Below are 5,000 nucleotides of genomic sequence, written 5' to 3' on the forward strand. Positions count from 1 at the left end.
CCTCCTCCGCCACCTTCTGCAGCACCATCCTGAAGGCCCCGACCAGCCTGGAGGAGACAGGAGAACCATAACTATAACTATAATAATAACAATAACTATAATAAGAATAAGAATAATAATAATAATAACAACAAAAATAATAACAATAACAACAATAACAACGATAATAATAACAATATCAATAATAATATTAATAATAATAATAACAATAATAATATAAATAATAACAATAACCACAACAATAATAATAATAACAATATAAATAATAATATACATAATAATAACAATAACAACAATAATAATAACAACAACAATAAGAAGAGCAATAATAACAATACAAATAATAATAATAATTTGTAAAAAATTATAATAATAGTAATAATAATTAAGCTTGAATTGATATAGTGCCTTTCTGGGGACCCAAGGTCGCTTTCCAGAGATACAGGAAAGAAAACTAGACGCCTTGGCGAACAGGTGAGACTGGAGGGCCGTTTTAAAGGTGTGTGTGAGAACCCTGGCAGCGGAGTTTTGGACATACTGGAGCCTGTCCAGGGCTTTGTTGGGAACCCCGAACAGGACTCCACTGCAGTAGTCCAGACGGGAGGTGACAGACGCATGGACCAGAACCAGGGTTTCAGCAACAGACTCTGAGAGAGAACCACAACAACGTCACTAAACAGCTCTCTCTCTCTCTCTCTCTCTCTCTCTCTCTCTCTCTCTCTCTCTCTCTCTCTCTCTCTCTCTCTCTCCAGGATGTTCTCTCTCTCTCTCTCTCTCTCTCTCTCTCACTTGTGGATCTCTTGTGTGGACTCACTCTCTCTCTCTCTCTCTCCAGGATGTTCTCTCTCTCTCTCTCTCTCTATCATGTGGACACTCTCTCTCTCTCTCTCCCCCCCTCCCTCCCTCCCTCCCTCCCTCCATGACTCTGGGTTAGCTTTGTTAGCTTCGTTCAGCGCTTTCTGGTAACACATCGATGTGTCACACTCACAAAAAACACCTGTCAATCACTTCCCAAAAGCCGGTATCAACCGGTCTAAAGAATGTGCAGATGGTTTCGGACCATAGGAGTGGTGTCGACAGTGTCCCCTCTGGGCTGGGTCCACACCAGTGGGATGCTGTTTTCCTTATGCAGCTCACTACACAGAAAGCAACATCTCTCTCCCTCTCTCCCTCTCTCCCTCTCTCCCTCTCTCCCTCTCTCCCTCTCCCTCTCTCTGATCTCTCTCTCTCTGATCTCTCTCTCTGATCTCTCTCCCTCTCTCTCTCTCTGATCTCTCTCTCTCTGATCTCTCTCTCTCTGATCTCTCTCTCTCTGATCTCTCTGATCTCTCTCTGTCTCTCTCTCTCTGATCTCTCTGATCTCTCTCTCTCTGATCTCTCTCTCTCTGATCTCTCTCTCTCTGATCTCTCTCTCTGATCTCTCTCTCTCTGATCTCTCTCTCTCTGATCTCTCTCTCCCTCTCTCTCTGATCTCTCTCTCTGATCTCTCTCTCTCTGATCTCTCTCTCTCTGATCTCTCTCTCCCTCTCTCTCTCTGATCTCTCTCTCTCTCTCTGATCTTTCTCTCTCTCTCCCCCCCTCTCTCTCCCTCTCTCTCCCTCTCCCTCTCCCTCTCTCTGATCTCTCTCTCTGATCTCTCTCTCCCTCTCTCTCTCTGATCTCTCTCTCTCTCTCTGATCTTTCTCTCTCTCTGATTTCTCTCTCTCCCCCCCCCTCTCTCTCTCTCCCCCCCCTCTCTGTCTCTCTCTGATCTCTCTCTCTCTCCTTCTCTCTCTGATCTCTCTCTCTCTCCCTCTCCCCCTCTCTCTCTCTCTCTCCCCCCCCTCTCTGTCTCTCTCTGATCTCTCTCTCTCTCCTTCTCTCTCTGATCTCTCTCTCTCTCTCTCTCTCTCACAGCTGCGTGCTCCGTAGGCGAGGAGCCGTCTCTGTAGGAGTGAGTGGTACAGCGGGTCAGAGGTCATGAGTAGGCCAGTGGGCAGAGTGACAGAGACAGTTCCTGACAGGCGGCGGGGAGCGTGCCGTCACTGTCAGCAGCTACTCCCACACACACCACAACAACAACAACAACAAGGTACACTGCTAAAGTTAGAGCTCTGATATGGAGCCTTAGAGAGAGACACACGCACACACACACACACACACACACACACACACACACACACACACGCACACAAAGGTTCAATCCCTTTTTATCTCTACCCTTTTCGCCTTCTCTGAGACATGAATTATTTTTGTCGTTTAATGTTTATTGGATTTCTCTTTTCAGTAATAATAATAATAATAATAATAATAATAATAATAATGCATTTTATTTGTATTGCACTTTTTCAATCTCAGAGTGCTAAACAACCTAAAAACATAATAAGTTAAAAACATAGTAAAAAAAACACAAAATAAATCACAAGAATGAACACAGGTTCAACAGGGTCGTCCCCCCCCCCCCCCCGGGAAACAGGCCTGGGAGCGCCTTGCATGGTTGAACCCCCCCCCCCTGCCCCCAGCCCAGCCTGTAATCTGGACTTCAGAGAGCCCATTTCATTCCTTTCACTCTTCACTTGGCTTATTTGGCCCGTCTGCAGTGTTCTCTGACAGAACCAGTGTTCCGGTAGATAGAACCTAGCTACCTAGGTTTAACTGCTCCGCTGGCAAGTAAAACGGCTTTCGTTAAAGTTGTTTATTGTTTACTCACAAATCCTCGTAAATCCTGTCTCTGAAGAATATCCTGTAACGTTTCAGAAGAATATCCGATAATGTTTCTGAAGAATATCCAATAATGTTTCAGAAGAATATCCTAACTTTCCTAATCTTGTCTCTGAAGAATATCCGAACTTTCCTAATCTTGTCTCTGAAGAATATCCTAACTTTCCTAATCTTGTCTCTGAAGAATATCCGAACTTTCCTAATCTTGTCTCTGAAGAATATCCGAACTTTCCTAATTTTGTCTCTGAAGAATATCCGAACTTTCCTAATCTTGTCTCCGAAGAATATCCCCCCCCCCACCCAACCCTTCCCTTTCACGCACTCTGTTCTCAAGCCTCTCTCTCTCTCTCTCTCTCTCTCTCTCTCTCTCTCTCTCTCTCTCTCTCTCTCTCTCTCTCTCTACACTAAAAGGCTTACACACACACACACACACACACACACACACACAAAGGTCAAATCCTTTTTTTATCTCTACCCTTTCGCTTTTTCTTTACCTTCTCTGAGTCATGAATTATTATTGTCGTTTAATGTTTATTAGATTTGTCTTTTCAGTCGATTCTGTTCGACATCTCACCTATGGGATACGCACCCTCTGTGAAGCCCTATTCAACCAACGCACGCACATACACACATACATACACGCGCACACAAACACGCACACACACAAGATAGCCTCCAACTCTCTCCCCTTCGTTCCAACAGCAGACAGTGATTTCCTGAGCACCCCCCCCCCCCCTCCCCTGACCCCCCCCCCCCCCCCTCGGCCCCTGCCCTGGAGGAAACACAACTTAGCCGCAAATCGGCTAACATCAATCAAGAACATTGTCTCGACACCTCGCCTTAAACCTCTACTTCCTTCATTTCCTCTCCTTAAAACGGAGCGATGCCTTGTATTGGATTGTTGTCTGAAAAGAAAAAAACTGAAGAACATGTTTTTCGATTAAAAGTCAAGCCAAGCAAAGTCTACTGCGATAAGATTGGAGATAGTGATGTGTGATGTATCCAGGGCCGCTTGGGAGATATGCGAGGCCCTGTGCGAAGTCAGATTTGCGAGGCCTTTTATAATGATGTAGGTTACTGTTATAACCGCGCGACACGCACGCACCGATATATTGCAAGAAATGCGCTCACATGCTGTGCTGATAGACAATAGCATATCTACTTATTTAGATAGTTTACAACCATGTTTGTTTCATTTCAAACCTTTTATACTCGTAAAGGATTAGGATTTAGGATAAAGCAGTCATCATACCCAACATTAAATACGCACAAGCCATTATTGACATGAATAGAGATGTTACTCACCACCATGTAGGCCTATCCTTTATGTTGAAAAGCTTACAGCAAAAGCAAAAAGACATGTCCCGTTTTTGAGAGTACACAAGCCACTTTCTTTCTATTTTTTCCCCATTTGGTAGTTTTCGGAGAAATAAAGTTTCACTAAAGTTCCTGTTCTCATTATTTTTAGGATAACTAAATCCAGGTTTCATCTTTGGGGGACCTCTTCTAATGATCACTTCTGTAACTGTAGAGTCCATATGTACCGGCCAATTTACCAGGATCATCATACATGACATATCTAGCACTGTAGGCTCGTCTTGCGTTCCATCACTCTCAGCCCTGCTGCTGCTCTGAGTAGCTCCATCTTCCGCCTCCGTATCCTCTACTTCGCCACTCCTGACCATCATCACCTGGGGCTGGGCAGCCCCACTGCTGCCGGTGTAGCAGTTGTCCTCCTCCACCTCAGAGACATCATCTTTGCCTCTCAGGGGGGGCTGTGCCGTGCTACTACTAGCATTGCTAGTGCTAGCAGTAACGTTAGCTTCTTCGGTGCTAACGGGAGCCTCACTTGTTTTTAGAAATGTTTCGAACGAACCTCTAAGCGAGGCCCTGAAGCCTTCCTTTCTTTTATTTGTATTTCTTTTTTCAGCACCCGATTAACATTTTCTTCCTCGGTCTCGTTCCCTCTGCATTTTGTCCGTTGCACTAAGCAGTCACTATGCACAACAAGTGTCAACGTGCGCCCAAAAATTCTTTTCACGTTTCACGTAAGGTGTCATAGGGGGAAATTACTTTTTTCTGTTGCTAAGAATCTCCCTGTCCTACAGGTATGCTAGATTTTAGATGTATGATTGACTATGATTATCACATGTGTGAACATTTAAAAATGTATTAAAGGCAAAAATAATAATATGGTCCCTTGCCTGGAGCTTTGGAGGGCCTCGCCAGCCAGGGTACCCCCAAAAAAATGTAAAAAAAATTTAAATAAAAAAAAATACCCTGCCTCACGCGAGGCCCTC

General features: G+C 44.5%; 1 pseudogene across 1 annotated transcript in view; it reads right to left on the minus strand.

Moving 5' to 3' along the window:
- LOC308159688 (otoferlin-like) overlaps positions 1 to 5,000 on the minus strand; it is a 109,965-nt pseudogene that overhangs the window by 59,925 nt on the left and 45,040 nt on the right. The window contains exon 4 of the transcript in view: positions 1 to 47. This exon is cut by the window's left edge and continues 53 nt beyond it. The product of the transcript in view is annotated as an otoferlin-like (transcript). The remainder of the gene's footprint in view (positions 48 to 5,000) is intronic.

This window comes from Nansenia antarctica, assembly GCF_963989245.1.
Source record: "Nansenia antarctica genome assembly, chromosome: 6".
Taxonomy (NCBI): Eukaryota; Metazoa; Chordata; class Actinopteri; order Argentiniformes; family Microstomatidae; genus Nansenia; species Nansenia antarctica.